Source organism: Leptonotus elevatus, chromosome 9, assembly GCF_054856555.1.
Source record: "Leptonotus elevatus isolate MCC_2025b chromosome 9, RoL_Lele_1.0, whole genome shotgun sequence".
In the NCBI taxonomy this organism is placed as follows: Eukaryota; Metazoa; Chordata; class Actinopteri; order Syngnathiformes; family Syngnathidae; genus Leptonotus; species Leptonotus elevatus.
This window is the reverse complement of record NC_141247.1, coordinates 24,231,277-24,249,531: the sequence shown is the minus strand read 5'-3', so window position 1 is coordinate 24,249,531 and position 18,255 is coordinate 24,231,277. Positions and strand designations below refer to the sequence as shown.

The 18,255-nt window shown below is 41.2% G+C and overlaps 1 long non-coding RNA gene across 1 annotated transcript; it reads right to left on the bottom strand.

Annotated features, from left to right (window-relative positions):
- Nucleotides 1–190: 190 nt before the first annotated feature.
- On the bottom strand, nucleotides 191–18,087 carry LOC147168905 (uncharacterized). The gene is made up of 3 exons (XR_015096035.1): nucleotides 18,011–18,087; nucleotides 4,339–4,486; nucleotides 191–512 (listed from the first exon to the last, which is right to left on the bottom strand). It is a non-coding gene; the product is annotated as an uncharacterized LOC147168905 (long non-coding RNA).
- Nucleotides 18,088–18,255: the final 168 nt, after the last annotated feature.

The window sequence follows — 18,255 nt, the reverse complement described above, 5'->3', positions numbered from 1 at the left end:
ACGAAATTTCAAAATGTTTGAATGGGCGTGTACATTGACAAAGGATATTTAGGGCTATCACCACCTACTGGCCTGGCATGTACATTACAACGTTTTTCCCAGTCAATTTTGCTTTGACAATGTAAAAAAGCAAAATGCATAAAAAGCAAAATGTTTCTACTGGGTAGCCCTTTGAGATCTTGCAATGTAAAGGGCATTATAAATTAAATGTTTTATTATTATTATTATTATTCCCATGTAAGTGTATCCCAAGACAAAATTGAGAGTTGCATCCCACAGCTGCGTGAGCGCAGAAGCATCTCCTCTTCATCTTCCTGACCTGCCCCAGTTGGTCCAAAGAGGAAACTTTATCCCGCGACTTTGAGTCAACTCCCAACCTCTTCACCAAGAGCCTTTGCTTGTGTTTCAAAGGCTTCCTGGTTTTCCATTACTGGCCAAACACGGTGCAGCTGTACACAAAAGTGGTCACTCTGGCCGTGACCCGGTGCAGGCGGAGGGAGATCAGGCACCCCCTGGCAAAGCCAAACATGCAGTTAAAAGCGGGGTGAACCCTCCCCTCTTCATGCCACTGGTGTTATTGCTCGCCACGAAAGAAAGAATAGCAGCAAGTGTGTATTAGTGTTCATTTTATCAGGCATTTTTAAATGAAGTCTCAGTTTTAGTATCGTTTCAATCACGCTTGTTAGTTTCTATCATGGTTAGTCAACCTCATCCTGGTTTTATTTAGTTAACTTTTAGAAGACTATAAATCTAGCATTTTAGTCTTTATTTTAATTCAAGAAAACATAAATGTATTTGTCTAGTTTTAGTCAACAAAACCTGTCAACGTTTTAGTCAGGACAGTCAGTTTTTTTTTTTCCAGCAGATAATGTCAAACATTTCGGATCTAAAACTATTTCACATAAAATGTTCTCTCATCTTTTTTGATTAAAAACAACTTGACACACAATTACAGCATATCAACAAGTGGCTAATATGGCTCCATGCTACGAGCTAGTAAATTAGCCAGCATTAGTTAGCGGTCGGATTAACATTATTGTTTGAACGTTTTAGCCGTTGGATTTATGTGACGTTATCATTTAGTTTGTTTTTTGTTTTTTTACCTTTCACCGTAAATCCACCTCCTGTCTGTCCCATGTGTTTGTGTACGTTGCACTCGCTAGCTACAGATCACGACAGCGTCTCAAATTTAGTAACAGTTATTGTTAATTAATTTGGGTCTAGCCTAGTCTTCGTCCGGTGAAAAATGTGTGTTGACGAAAATATTTTTGTTTCGTTTTGGTTAATGAAATTAACATTAGGTGTTACAAAGTGAGACCGTTCGTAGGCGTGCCGTCAAAAGCCTGGAGGCCTCGTCGAAGGCACGGTGCCCCCATTTGTGGCCCATTATCGGGGTTTTTTTAGCCGGTAGCTAACATTTGACACAGCCCACTGCTTTGTAAAAACTTGAATTCAAAAAGTTAGCACATATTTCATACTCTTCGCTCTTTAAGACCATGTGGACGACGTGGTAGCGCTCATCACTCTTGGGCGATGCAAAGCAAAATCCGCAAACTACCCCCTCGAGGCAATCCCATCAAGCTGCATTCACCGGGGGGCCAATGTTAAGCAAATGGCCAAAGAAATGGTTACCTAGTGAATCCATTACCTCTTCACCGCTGACAATTGTCTTTTAAAAGACTTGCGCTTTGCCTTGGAATGAGCCAACTTCATTATAATAGCAACTGGCAGCTCCCCTTAACATGTCAATGGTGCTCGGCCCGCATGCATAATTCTGCGGTGTTATTGTGGCGGCCGCTGCGTTTTTCACTGACAAAACCAGGCAAACCGCAGGCACGCGGGCCTATTGTCATGGGCGCATCCATCTGGATCAAGGCCATTAGAGGATATTTGCACTTCCTCTGTGGCTCCTGGCTCTTTTTTTTTTTTTTTTTCGTTTTTTTGTTTGCTTGTGTTTTTTGACATGCAGCAGAAGGAGCAGGCCTCAGCCACCAGCGGTGGGCCGATTGAGGTGCAGATTGACCAGAGGGACAGTGTGCAAAAGGGGGGCAGCGCTCCTGTCAAATGCCGTGATGGACGCCCACGTGGGGGCGGATGTTCTGACGGGCCGGCGGTTTGCGAGGGCACCCGCTGCAATTGATGGGACGCGGCGAGGCAGGCGGCCTTGCTTTGCCGGCTTTTGTCCCCGGAGATGTTGGAGGTTGTATCGCAATGTCGGAGGAGCTTTTGGTTTCAGCACACTTTTCGTGTCAACCGCCTGCCATGTACAACAACTGCTCACGTACCTTAACTAGAAAACTAACTCAAAGTGTGCTAACAATAATGCACTGTAATTAGGAGACCATTTTGTCGCAGTTAAAGCATTTAACCAAAAATTAAATCAGAGAACTAAGGTATAAACATTTTCAAGCAAACAGGATAATAATGATTAACAAATAATAGCAATGAGTACAAAAATATATATTTTTTATAGTTGTATTCCTCACACACATTTTAAACACATTCAAATTGTTCATGCCTTTGTAATTCTGTTGCCATGTCATTTTGTTAATATACCGCTTTTCAAAAATAAAAATATTTTTTTTTTCCATTACGCTGCGCATCTTCCAAACAAACTCAGTGCTGCCCAGCATGTTGTGGCATTATGTGGTACTACACTATATATTCAGACTGGTCTGTAAGAACTCTTCCATCCATTTTCTATACTGCTTGGTTCACTGTACTACTGTTAAAAAGTTAACCTATGTAATATCCAAATTTTTTAAGGATTTTTTTTTAACCACATTAACATTGTCTAAACTTCATTTCTTAATATTTTAATGTTAACGTTTTTAGTTGTTTTTTTTTAACGAAATTTCAAAATGTTTGAATGGGCGTGTACATTGACAAAGGATATTTAGGGCTATCACCACCTACTGGCCTGGCATGTACATTACAAGGTTTTTCCCAGTCAATTTTACAGGTGGCTGACATCCCAAGTTGCTTTGACAATGTAAAAAAGCAAAATGTATCGAATCCTGTTGTTAAAAGAGCAGAAGGAAGTTCTGCGTATCTCGCATGTATTGACTTCTTGTCATGTAACAGAAAGAGGATTTTGCATATTTTGAAAATTAACAATCCAAGTCTTATCATGATGGAAAGTTATCTTGCTGGGAAGAGAAGAAATGCAAATATTTCAAAGAAAAATGCAAATCGTTATTTGGAAGTGCTACACTATACATAACTAATTTCTTCTAATTTTATGATACAATATATGGTGAAGATGTTGAGATTGACAAGACGGGAGAAGAAGAGGAGCTGAGACAGCAGTTTACATCCAACGGGCTTTATCGGGAATATGACCGCACAAAATCGCAAAAAAAGTGCCATCTGGAGCAATTCACAATTAATATCCATCTAATAACATGACAAAAACATTAAATTTAATATATATCATACAATCCTGGGATGTATTCATGTGCGCAGATTGCTACAGATGTGTTTTGCTCATTGAAGGTGACTTTAACTCGTTTTGCTCTCAATAGCTAATCAGAGGACGGATATGAGCAGCATAATGAAATGCGATTGGTTACACAAACACCACCACTGAGTTTGAAGGCCCGGGGCAGATTCGAAACATAGAGGCTGAAATCTGATTGGTCCCCCCAAAAAAAATCTAACATCCACATTTGTATGCTGGAAGCGAAGCTGTTGTGTTTTCATTTTGCATTTGTACTATTCAATAAAAAAAAAGCAGGTGCATTCTGAAGTCACTTTTTCCCCCCCATCCAAATATATATCAATAAATATCAAATATAAATAATAATAATTTAATAATTGAAAATTTAATTATTATTATCATTAATAATATATATTTTTAAAATAAGAATATTAATTTAAAATAAACAAATAATAATAATAATAGGAAGGAGGAAAAAAATCATATTTTAGGACACTCGTCAAGCTACCACTTGTATTAGAATTTTGACCATAAATGTAGGTCAGCTGCACATAATATCTTGAAAAAGTGCCCTTTGAGACGCATCCAAAAGAACCACTTGAGCTCCCGACACGTGGACGCGTTAGCTGTCAATCCAAATGGGCGCGCATGTAACGTATACGCTTGCCGCTGCGTGCCCAGCCCCTGGCCGCCGCCAGGAATGCTGACAGACCGCCCCCACCGCACCGCACCCACCCCTCCTCCTCCTCCTCCACCCCACTCCCCACTCCCCCTCACCGATCCCATTCTTGATTTGATTAAGATTGGAAGCCCACAGCCCCACAGCAGCAGACATGTGATGCTGAGGCGGGTGGGCTGCCAGCAAGGCGCAGAGTTGGAAAGGGAGGAGGGCGAGTTACCTGTGGCCTGGGCTCCAACTGGGAGTAATTTGGAACAGACTGCTCCCAATGTGTTCATTAGGTTGCGATTGGACGGCGAGCGCAGGTGGGGAGGGCCTGCTCAGCCTGACGCTGAATAGTCCTGATTGTGCCCAGCATAAAACGCCATCTGTTTCAATGAGAGGCAGAGAGCGAGAGAGAGTTAGCAGGAGGAGGGCGCCAGCGATGAAGAGTCATGTTTTATGATGTCGGGGGGAATCTTGAAGCCAGGTACGCCAATAGCAGTTTTTAAACATCGAAACCAGGGGTGGGCGACGTATGACCCGGGGGCCACATATGGCCTCCTATGTTCTTTAATCTGGCCCTTCAAGAATTTAGATTAGCGAGAGTCCTGTCGTATTTGTTGCCTAAAAGCGTTTACTGTACGCACCGAACAGCTGAAATCATGCAAAAGCAAAACAAAGAGAACAAAAGTAGATGAAAATTACTAAAAGAAAGTCTGTTGACAACATTGAAACGCATTTACAAACAAAACATTTGAAGACATTTAAATGAAAAGAAATAAAAAGTAGCTTCCTGAAAAAAAAATGTAACCTGCATTTAACTCTTATACTCTGCTGCCACCTGCTGGCCATTTTGTAATAACTACCATGGCTTCAAGCATTCTCTTCAGTTCAGAGGCTGCATCAAAGCCTTTTGATTGCTCTAGCATAAATAAAAAATAAAAAACATTTTAAAAACATATAAATACGTCTTTGGAAACGTGGTGATATTTAAAATGGAAGATATTTATACGTTTTTGTGATCAAATGAGTTAAAAGCATTTATACTTGGTACTGACTTCACTTTTGTTGGCTGCTCATTCCATTTGTGTGCAGCATAACAGCTAAATGCCGCTTCACGTTGTTTGCTTTGAAACCTGAGCTCCTCTAATTGATTGCAATTTTTTCCTAAAAATTGGTCATTAAAATCAATTCAACCATCCATTTGCAATATCGCTTATTTATCCATATCCAGGTGTTGACAGTTGAAAGTTGAGCAGTGCATTGATTGCGGCTTGATTTTTCATGATTTTGAAACCGCATTCTAAAGACTTGGTGACATGAGTCATTTAGATTTGGAAGGGGTTTTAACAGTAACACCAATCTTCTTCTGAGATTGTTTTTCACTTTACACACGCACTTTAAATAATGTTGAGAGCGAACGTGTGCGTCTGGTATTTATCCTCAGATGATAAACAGGAGTTGACTTTATTAGCAGAATGTCTGATATTCAAGATCAGATTTTTTTTTTGTCCAAATCGCAGAATTATTTTTTTTTTTTAAAGGGCGGGGGCAACATTCTGAAGGGAAAAAAACTAGTAAAATTTGCCACTTTATAAAATCGCAAATTATAAAGAAAAAACTCGTAAATTTGAGACTTTATAAAGTGGCAGATTTGTGAGAAAAAAAACCTCAAAAACGTACGAGAAATACACAAAGCGTAACACTTGGATGTTTGTGCCAATACTTTTCGGTCCGATTTTCAAATAAGGAGATAGTCATTGCATTAGCAGAGATTAACCGCATGATGTTAAGCATTCACTCGATAAAGACGCCTCGCTTTGCGAAGGTCAACACCCTGAGGATCAAGCATTTAAGTTCATTTGTTAAAATGTATATTTACATTACAGAATTATTATTCACACATTCATACCTTTTGGTATTTTTTGTACAAGTAGCTAAAGTTGATTGAGTGTCGAATCTGCTGCTCTCCGTCATTCACTTGCATTTGCCTAAAGTATGCTAGCTTCTGATTGGTTAGTGTTTAGTCAGCTGACAGGGGACCAGGAAGTGTTGTCGCTCGAGCTGCGGTGAATGACGAGTAAAGTTGAAATTTAAGAATGAATGCGTCTGCATCCTGCCTTTTAATTTTATAAACAGTGTCCCATCAACCAATCCTCACATTAGACGACAGCTACGCTACGTGTATTTCTCGTAAGTTTCTGAGTTTTTTTCTCGCAAATCTGCCACTTTATAAACCCGCAAATTTGCCACTTGAGTTTTTTTCCTCGTCATATTGCCCCTGCCCTCGAATAATACGCCCTAAAACGCCGTCGTTATAATTGCCAATGTCATGTTCTAACTTTGTATCATAACATGGATCAAAAGTACTAGTGTGCTAAAAATGTGTCGATGGGCCGTTTTCATCAAGGCAAGAAACCTCTGAATTTGCTGTTCTTGTTTTCTGAAAATGTTCAAATCGACTGAAGCGAATGTGTCCTTAGGCTAACGAAATATTATTTACACGCCGCGACGCTCATTTCCATGGGGAACAAAAAGAAGAAGGGCTACTAACGTCGGCTAGGCCGACTTTTGAAGCGTCTTTATCGGGTTTGGCAGCACGGCCTTTTGCGTGTCCAAGCCCGCTCGGCGATTGTCAAGCTTTTATGCTCGCCAAGGTGTGTCCAATGCGCCGGGGCTTTGTGCGGCGAGGGAGACGACACATCGCATTCTGTCTTGTGTCTTGAGCGAGGGACGGCTGTGGGTGGGTGGGGGGGGGGGGGGGGTTTGAGGGCTGTACAACAGAGGATGGTGAAGGGGGGAGGGAGGCAGTGGGGAGGGGTGGGGGGGCGGCGTGGGGTATCAAAAGGGGAAAGTTGAAGAAAGACGGCGGCGGCGGATCTTCAAAGGCGGAACGCACAAAGGCTCTTAAAGCGTTACTTCATGCAGAGTTGTGCCAGATGTAATTGCGTGTGAGGCCGGGAGAGAGCTCCACCCTCGGACGCCGGCGCGGGGACGAGGCCGAGGAGGGACGTCGCGAGCGTTACCTTCCATAAACAAACAGAGGGGGGGGGGGGGGGAGGCCTTGCAATGTCAACGCCATCAGAAGGCATCTTGGATTCATAGAACGGAATTAAGAGGACGACACAGTAGCAGCTGGAGTGCTGCGCAGCATAATTGATTGCGTAATTCGACGAGTAGAATTTGATGCAACTCAAAGCACTAGTAGCACGTACGTGTGCTGTCAACCAGTGCACAGATTTGCCTCTTTAATAACATACACCGTAGTCGTTCACCGAACTTGTTATTCTAATACGTTGGTGTGCCCAACGAGTGACGACAACGAGCATACTAGTGCATTGACAATTCTGCGCACTGTTTGCATATCCCATGACGCTTTCAGAACTACTATATGCAATTTGTGTGCACTTGGAGAACAACTGCATGTTACCAGTGAGGCTGAACTGCACACTAGTTGACAACTGACAACCTAGTACTACTATAGTGACATTATACATTTCTACTGAATAAAATCTAGCGTTTCACTATTAGTACTAGTAGCGTGCAGATGTCAACTAGTGCAGTTTTCTCACTAGTAGTAACATGTAGTTGTTCAACTAGTGCCCTCGTTGTTGTACTAGTGCGCCCTAATCATACTACAAGTGTGCGCTGTTGTACTAGTGTACCATATTGTCATACTAGTACTTAGACATGTTACTACTGAGACTACTATGTTCAAGGAATTTAATTGTCATAACAACACACATTTATAGAGAATATGGCGCAAAATTTGATGTGCTACTAGTACTGTTAGTGATGTTTGCTAGTATAATTTTATAGTGTCACTAGAAGTACGGTATCGTTTTGTCTCACTAGTGACATACAGTCGTTGAAAGCCATTCGATTTGTCTAACTAGTGATGACAAATAGCGTACTAGTGCATGGACAATCCTGCACATTTGCATATCCTGTGTCGATTTTAGAACTACTATACGACATTTGTGTGCACAAGGACAACAACTGCATGTTACCAGTGAGGCTTAACTGCACACTAGTTGACAACTGACAACCTAGTACTACTATAGTGACATTATACATTTCTACTGAATAAAATCTAGCGTTTCACTATTAGTACTAGCAGCATGCAGATGTCAACTAGTTTTCTCACTAGTAGTAATATGTAGTTGTTCAACTAGTGCCTTAGTTGTTCTACTAGTGTGCGTTGTTGTACTAGTGTACTATATTGTCATACTAGTACTTAGACATGTTACTACTGAGACTACTATGTTCAAGGAATTTAATTGTCATAACAACACACATTTATAGAAAATATGGCACCAAATTTGATGTGCTACTAGTACTGTTAGCTAGTATAATTTTATAGTGTCACTAGAAGTACGGTATCGTTTTGTCTCACTAGTGACATACAGTCGTTGAAAGACATTCGATTTGTCTAACTAGTGATGACAAATAGCGTACTAGTGCATGGACAATCCTGCACATTTGTATATCCTGTGTCGATTTTAGAACTACTATACGACATTTGTGTGCACAAGGACAACAACTGCATGTTACCAGTGAGGCTTAACTGCACACTAGTTGACAACTGACAACCTAGTACTACTATAGTGACATTATACATTTCTACTGAATAAAATCTAGCGTTTCACTATTAGTACTAGCAGCATGCAGATGTCAACTAGTTTTCTCACTAGTAGTAATATGTAGTTGTTCAACTAGTGCCTTAGTTGTTCTACTAGTGCGCCCTAATCCTACTACTAGTGTGCGTTGTTGTACTACTCGTACATAGACATGTTACTAGTGATGTTCAAGGATTCAAGAAATGTAATTGACATAACACACATTTATACCGGATATGGCACGAAATTCGGTGTGCTACTAGTACTGTTAGTGAAGTTTGCAAGTATAATTTTATATTGTCTCACAAGTGACATACAGTAGCTGTACTACTTAATACGCAGAAATGTAACACAGCAGTGGGAAAAAAAAAATGGTAAGACAGTCGTCCTACTTGCCGTACTAGTGATGACAAATAGCGTACAAGTACATGAACAAGTCAGCGCACTAGTAAGATACGGAATAAATGCTGGGAGGGCTTCCCAGAGGCCGCCGCCGCTCCCATCGACCCGCCTGGCCCCCCCGCCGAGCCGGGACAGGTGTTGAGTGTGCATTGTTAAATATGTTCTCCAGGCGCAAGCGCTTCCTCTGTCGGGTACATTTGCTCAGCCGACTCGGCTTCCCAGCGTGGGCCCGTGTTTGCCTCCGAGACGCCGAGCGGCGGTGGAAGCGGCGGAAGGGGCGGTGCCGACAGATGGGGTTCCCGCGGGACGGACACGCCCCGGTGTGTCGCGGGACGGAGATTGCGGCAAATTGTGGCCTCGTCGTCTTTGCATCTCAAAGCTTGGCTGGTGCTTTGCTTTGACTTGAGAGGGATTTACGATTCAACGGACTTCACAATAAGCAACACACAATGCTAATGCTAAATAGAGAAATAGCATTTTTCCTTACAATTGCATGGAATTAATGGCAAATTTCTATTGTTCAAATTCTAGTTCCTGATGGTAAATCATCACTTTTATTTCATGCTTTTCTAATGTCGTTTTAATAATGCAACTTAAAACTTATTACTGCCCCTAATTTAATGCACGCGCCCACATACACATACATAATAGGGCTTTCAGTCATTACGATTTAATTAATTAATTAATTAATCGCATGGTTTTCATAGCTATCGCTCAATTAAATTAATCACACGTTATAACTGTTCTAAATGTACAATAAAAAGTTTTTCACACTCTTGTTATTAAACTTAAAAGTTAGCAAATATGGTTTCCAAATACAAATTTATTTGAGTTCATTGATGCAAGTTATTTTATAGTAAGTTATTCTTAAAGTTACAGTTACGTTTAAAAGGAGTGAGAAAGAATAATAGATTTCTGTTGAGGTTATTTCCTTCCATTAGGTGGCATTAGTGTTTCATGTTGGACGTTGGTGACGCGAAAACGACATTTTTCTTTTCAAATTCAGAGCAAAGTATTTAGAACACGAAGCAAGTAAGCAACTCGTGGACTCCAGTTCATTTTCTTCATTGTAAATTACAACTCGTCACCAGTCCCCACAAATACTTTTTTTTTTTAATCACATTTATTATTGTTAAATTAGTGACTCCTTTATACAACGCATGCAAAACGGCTATAATGCCATACATATTTATTTGTAAATGTTCATTAATATGTTCTGTCCCATTTTTTTTTTAAATAAAGGAATAAAATGAACAATTTAAATAATTTTTTAATGCCTCTCGACATTGTATTTAATGCTCTTTGATGCAATTTAAGGCCTTACTTTTTTTTGCTAAATCCATTTAATGACTGATATAATGTACAGTTGATGAACTATATTTTGCCACAAAAACACTGCTGTTCCATATTTAAAAAATAACATTTTAAAAAGTTACATTACAAGTTAGAGTTCAATTACACTGCCGCTTTTGTTGAAATTAGACTCATGAGAAGAAAACTGTTGAAGTGTTACAAAGAATAAAATAACTTGTGCTTTAGGGGCATAATAATCTTTTTTTTTTTAATAGAACAAAATCTAATAAAATACAAATCTTATATTTTCTGGACAAGGTCATTTCGAGACTCATGTTTGTTTTCGAATAATTAATTTGGAGCACTCTTGCCTCTTTTTGGAACGGCCGCTCATGGCGACGTGAAAGCAGAGCCGTGATTAAAGTCGCAAGGGAAGATTTTGTCTGTGTATCCAAGCGATAGAAAATCATACCTTGCACAGCAGGGCCACCAAAGCCTGGCAAATTATTCTTTGCATATCAATAATTAGGCCCATGAGGTACATGGAATAATTCAAAAGACCGTCTTAGATTATAGATATTATTTTTGACGGGGCCAAACATGGGTTACTTACTGTTATTAAATATAGGAAATTAAAAGTATAGCTTTTATTCATTACACTCTCAGGGGGGGCCTTATCGAGTTGTTACTTCCCATATACTGTATATAAAAAGTCTACACACCCCTTCAAAAAACACCAAGTTTTGATGATGCAAAAACTTGACTTTCTACCATGAATGAACACGACAGTGTATTAGGTGTGCCCATATGTGCAGCACACAACATGTGTTTTATGTGTATCCACATGTACAATGAATTCATTCCACATGTGCAAAAACATAGATCGAAATGTTGAAACATACAGTGTGCACATTTGTTTCACGTGTGTACTTGATGTCTCAACACATCATTTCCCCCAACACGCCACAAGAGTGAGGGCAAGAGAGCGGGGGTCAGGGGTCACAGCAACCCAAGGGTACCTTGAGTCTCATTCCAAAACCTTGAAGAGTTTTCAAAGCCCTGCCGCTGCCCGACCCCTCATCAGAGAGCCCCCCCCCCAGCACCCATGCCCCCTATACGTGATGCTGGGGGGGCGGGGGGGGCACCTTTCCTTTCCGTCGTACATTACATAAAGGATTTTTTATTTATTTTTAACTCACGTCGGCGTCAAAGCCAAGATGGAGAAGGTTTCACCCCATGAGGGATCATTACTCGCGACCTCCGTGGCCTTGTTAGCTCGGGTTTGTGTACGCGCGCACACACACACACACACACATGCACGGATTTCAAATATTCAACCACCTTTATTCAGACGCAGCCACAACAAGCCACATCAAACTACAACATGGAAATAATGAGCGTCGTTATCCACCAATGGGCAGATTTTTTCATGAGCGCTATTTTAGCATCCGGCATTCATTGCGTAAGTGTGTGAAAGAGTCAACGAGACCAAGTGACATCAAATGGGTCACCGTTTTTGTACGTCACAGGTAACCTATGCTAACGCAGCGCTAATTATAGTAAATATATGTATAAAAATGATAAAAAGGCGTTAAACAACCAAATGGAAAAACAATAACTGTGGCTGAAATTCTGTGTTTTCTTCTTGACAAGCTTCAATTCAACATCAAAATGTGAAAATTAAAGAAAAGGCTTGTGTGAAAATCACCAAGTTTTGAAATCATTTTGTTTTTGCGAATAAATGACTTCATTTGAGAAGCAACTTTTGTGGAGCTTTTTTTTTGGGGGGTGGTGGGGGTCCTAGGTTAATCGCATGGTGCTGAGGCAAGGGTTTTTATTAAACAGTAAAAAAAATAATATAAAAAATTTACATTAAGTAAAAAAAATATATATATATATATACTCTGTAGTCTAATGTGAAAACATACACAGAATAGCACTGATATAAATATGTTATACAATACTATTTTTTTTAACCTTATAGGCCACTTATCCAGGGTAATGAACGTCATAGCGTAGCGTAGCATAATGTAGTTAATTTCCGGTTCCGGTTCTGTTTAGCGAGTAGTCTTATTAATATGCCTGCTATTTTGTTGCTCAAATTTGGATGTTCTCTTCTTTAACGTGGTTCCAGCCAGACGTCAGTGAAAAGTGACTCAATCACCCCGATCATTTAATTCCGGTGTTAAACGCGCTAGCCGAGCAGTGTCAGTCTTGGGTTAGCTTAGCAATTAGCGAGCAGGGCAATAACATTCCCCGTTTTTCCTCGTCATCCCTTCGTATGAATTAAGCTTGTGTAGTGTTTAAGTCGACGAAAGAGGCGACTCACAAATGTACAACTCATGAAACCAACTCATTTCTTTACATTCTTTTTTTGTTATGTTTCTAAATTTAGATTTGAAATCTTCATTTACTCAGTAACGTGTGTAAGTCGGCGTGCTGCTTACTTGCCATTGGTAGAAGTAAAGCCACCGGCAGCCATCTTGCGTTGCCACCCGGCAAGCCTGTTTAACTTGAATACAATAATTTCTCCATTGTGTTTTCACGTTATTTTCTGAAAAATGCCACAGCGTATGGCATACAGTTGTACCAGTAAGTCTGGGAGAAGCGTACATGCACATGTCATCGCTAAGAAAATGATTTTTTTAAATTTGATCTGATATGGTATAAATATTTGTCTTCATCATATTGTCAGAACCATCAACATAAGTTGTCAGTACAAGTGGCGATGTAAACCGTGAGGGCCATATTGGTAATGTGTTTACCACAAGTTACTTCAGAGTGAGGATCTGTCCCATGCTCCTTGCAAGTGTTTTCATTTTGTATTTGTGTTTTTGACTGTTTAAAGCACCTCAATTGCTGCGTTTTCTCTTCTTTCTTTTTTTGTCATTTCACTTGAGCAACTGATATCAACTGAAAATGTGGTATTTTTTTAAATATAATAATAATAATAATGATTACTTGAGAAAACCGTCTGAGCTTTTTGTTAACTTGGAAAAGGCGGTATTTAGCAGCACTGATCTCTACTACAGACAGACGCCAATAGGCCCAACGTTGCCTTTCGGGTTTTGGGGTTGGGGTGTGTGTGTGTGGGGGGGGGGGGGGGGGACAGACAGTTGACGTCGCATTACACCAGAAAGCTGACAGCAAAGTTAAGGTGCTGCCGCTATCTGTGAGCAGATTACACTTGATCTGCGACGGAGGCCTGAAAAGAGGGAGAAGTCGCTTCAGTCAAAGCAGCTAAACGGCGGCGAATTGAGATGTTGCGGCGTGGAAACGAGGCAGTTATGCATACATAACGTGTCGAGGTCGGGTGCCCCCCCGCTGGGCGCAGGCACGACAAAGCCCCTCTAACTGCAATACCTCGGGGACAGCTAATGATTAATTAGCTTGTGTCATTAAGTGAGGCAAATGTCAGCAGAGCTTCCTGGGGAAGCTGTCATAGCATGTGGAGGATTGCGCAAGTTTACCCCCTCCCCAGGTACACGCTGGTGAGGGGGAGCAAGACGAGTGGGAGGGGGACAAGGGTGCAGGTTTCGGATGTTAAGGCGAACCCTGACATCTAGCGGCCGAATATACAACTACATACAGGCGCAGTATAATTCCATATCAAATTGTATTGAAATATTTAATCAAAGTGTCTGTCCATATTGAGTTTCTCCGATCGCCAAAACTAAAAAAGATATTTAATATATTAATATATATAATTTATAATAGAATAAACTTCAGTGAAACAGATTTTTAACACACTTAAAAGTGTGTGTAGCTCGTCCATGTGGACATAAAAATGACTAAAAACAAAATGTAACTTAATTTAATATAATTTAATGTATACAACATATTCCTGATCTACACACACACACACACACACGATTCTTGAATGTCACTGATCCCTGGTCAACATAGTAATTATTAATTTATTATATGTAAACTTCTTTGATAATGTATTTAAAAAAAAAACACTAAGCAATTCTAATATAAAGCCCTTAAATATTTGTAAGTTTTTTTTAAAGGAAAAAATAATAGAAAATTCTGTCACTTCTGTCCTAAAGCCCCATGCAAAATTTGATTTAGAGGTCCCTTATCCTCAAAATAAATTAATCAAATAACAACTAATACATTTAAAATGTTTATTAAATAATAAAACACTAGAGTAAATTAATTTTCATATTTTTAATTTAAAAAACATACCAAGAACTTTCTCATATTTCCAAAGATCCATAATATGCCAAAACTTATTCCCAATAAACTGACTGTATGAAACAAAACTAACTAACAAAAGAATGTAAATATGATATCGTGAGGTTGACCCCTCACCTTTTCTAGAGGGCACTCCCTCCCATCATCCCCCATCCTTCCAAAATACACGCGCACACACACACACATACATAATATATAAGAACACACTTCGAACATGACACTGATGTCCAAATGGAAGTCGTCATCGCGCATCACACGTACAATTCATTTGGGTAAAGCAAGCAGAAGTGGACTTTGCTTACCAAAGTGGCTTCGGTGAATGTTCCCGCACGACCCGGCGTCACTCACGGTTAATGACAACGCCAAAGACGAGAACTCCAATCGTGCATACACTTTGATTAGGAGCTCTTACTTACACTAAAGTCAGCGTCAAATCTTGGCCTGCTCTAAAAAGTGAGAGCGAGCTCTAGTGAGAAGGCCTTTGGCTTCAACCAGGGAGTGGCGGCTAAACACACACGCACGCGCGCGCGCACACACACACGCACCCACACACACACACACACACACACTCATATCTGTGTTCATTCACATCTCCAAGCACACAAACACTCACATAGGCATATAACACGTACAAAAGCGCACCTGTCAGGGCCTTTCCACTATGTGAGCAAAAAGCAAAGAAGTCTAAACCCCCCCCCCCTTGACACACATTTCGTACACGCACACGCACACACTCACACTTATGTGGTATCCCATGTCTGCTATATTAAAGCACATCCATTCAGCTCCCGCTTTCCCATCTGAAATAAAGGAATGAGCAATTTTCACATTAGGCGAGCGAGGACACATGCAGTTTCTCTCTCTGTGGACATAATGAATGGGATAAAATTGGGAGGGGGTGGGGGCGGGGGGCAGCAGGGGTGGGGGGGCACTTGTGGAGTGTCTGCAGTCTAATCTGCCTTTGATGGTGAATGGGTTGGGTTCCACAATTCATCAATAAAGTCTGTACGAATCCACGCAGATGGCTGCGAAAAAGTCGACAATTCCGCACTGTTGTATAAGTCAACACACCCCTGTTGAAATCCTCTTCTTCTTTTTTTTACATAAACCTGTTCAACTCAATTGAAAACAACAACAACAATTCGCTGATTCAGAATGAACACATTCAAAGTTATGTTAAAAGCAGTCGGCAGCACACACATGCCACCCTTTCAAGTAGCCTACCAAATGAAGTTCAGATGTTCTAGCAGGCTTTTCCCAACATGTATTAATTTGTTTGATTTACTCAGTCACAGTTTCTTGAATCCTTTTACATAGATACTTAGTTACAGTTACTTAGATCCTGATACATAGCCATTTAGTTACCGCCACTTAGGTCAAGTTACAGTTACTTAGTTACAGTTACTTAGTTACAAACTGGGGATGTGATTGCGTTCAGAAGGAACCAATCACATTCAGACTTGAGATACATACCTGGCACCATTTGAAGTGTTTCTGATTAGCCCCAAATAAAGTTCAGACGTTCTAATAGACTTTTCCTTAATTTGGGTCATTTTGTTTAGGTCCAGTTACTTAGTTACAAACTGATGGGGCGGTAACTGTGTTCAGAATGAGCCAATCACATTCAGACTTTTGCCCTGCCACCATTTAAAGTGCCTCTGATTAACCTTAAATCAAGTTGAGCTGGCTTTTCATGACATTTCTTTGCTTGATTTACTTTTGTTACTTAGGTGCAGTTACTTGTTGTATTTTTACATAGATACTTAGTTACAGTTACTTAGGTGTAAAGTTACAGTCACTAATAAGTGACTAACTATACTTAAGAAACTTTTTTCCTTAGCTATTTGCTTTATTTACTTTAGTTACCTAATTGCAGTTACTTTGGTAATTAGTTAGGTACAGTTACAGTATCATAATGAACCAATCACATTCAGACTTCTGTGCTGCCACCATTTCAAGTGCCTCTGATTAGCCCCAAATAAAGTTCGGATGGTTCTAGCAGGCTTTCCCTGACATCATTGTCTCTTGCAAGCAGTAGCTTTCCCGTTTCTTGACCGCCAGTTCCAGCTGAAGGAAAACTGGCCCAAAGTATAAAGTTTGCTAATTGCAGCGCAGACGAGGAAACTTTGATGTCACGTACAATAAACAGCAAGTACTTGCCTGACATTTCTGCCTCATGTTGTTTCTCCACTTCCTCCATTGCCTTGTAAAGGCTTTTGTACCCTTTTCCTGACTGTTCCGTTCCGTTCCGTCTTCAATTCCGCTTATCCGGGATCGGGTCGCGGGGGCAGCAGCTTTAGCAGGGAAGCCCAGACTTCCCTCTCCCTAGCCACTTCAGTCAGCTCCTCCGATGGGATCCCAAGGCGTTCCCAGGCCAGCCGTGAGACGTAGTCTCTCCAGCGTGTCCTGGGTCGTCCCCGGGGCCTCCTGCCGGTAGGACATGCCCGGAACACCTCCCCAGGGAGGCGCCCAGGAGGCATCCGAACCAGATGCCCCAGCCACCTCAACTGGTTCCTCTCAACGTGGAGGAGTAGCGGCTCGACGCTGAGTCCCTCCCGAATGACCGAGCTTCTCACCCGTTCTCTAAGGGAGAGCCCGGCTACCCTGCGGAGGAAACTCATTTCGGCCGCTTGTATCCGGGGTTTTCCTGACTGATACTTTTGAAAAGCCTCTGAACGTGTGGAAGCTCTCGCAAGACTTGCGCTGTCGGACGTGACAACAAAAACAGTCCAAAAAGCCTACTAGAGCAGCTGAAGCTGATTCAGGGATAATTAGAGGCGCTTTAAATGTTGGCAGGTGTGTGCTGACTGCTGTTAAACAACATGCGTTTGTGTCTTTCTGAACACGGCCTCGTCCATCCCCACCGCGCACCAGATGTATATGATATGTCTGTCAAATATGAAGTCTTAAAGAGCCTCCGAAATTGTGGAGCCGCTGATGTGTGACGTCAGTTGTGAAAAAAGGAAGGGAAGGCAAAAGGGGGCCGTCAACGACAATGACTGAATTAAAGTGGTAAGGAGTGCTTTCTCCTTGCCTCCCATGTCCTAAAATAATTAGATTGAGGCCTTGTGCGCTGGAGTGTCTGCTCAAAAAAAAGAAGGAATGACCTCGGCGATGAATGCAAGCCTCCCATGTTAAAAAAAAAAAAAAAAAGAAAGAAAACAACTCTATTTCTTCACACTTGAGGTTTGTTGTCTTTTGTCGTGAGTTTAGCCATTCATCATTTGCTTTCATGCAGCTGTGCCTCCTCTTTGTGACCTTCGCCGTGAATGCCGAGAGGGAATGTGTCAGTCAGAGGCAGGTAGCCCTCATTGCAAGTTAATCTCCCAAAAGAAGCTTGTTAGGAAAAAAAAAAAAAAAAGTACTTTTAAATTCTTGAAAGCACTTTTCTCTCACCTCCTTTGTCAGCTTGAAGAGCGCGAGTGTGCGGCCGGCGACAATGGCCGCCAAGTGTGGCGGCGTAATCACCTTTCTGGGGGGGGAAAACACCAGTAATTACTTCTAAACTGTTTGGGCTCGGGAGACGACTGCTATTGTGCTCGGAAATGAAAAGCTGACGCTCGCTCTCAATCTGTTTGTTTACAAAGATTTCTCCCTTTGCTGCATGCACCGCCATCATATGTGTGTGTGTGTGTCCACGA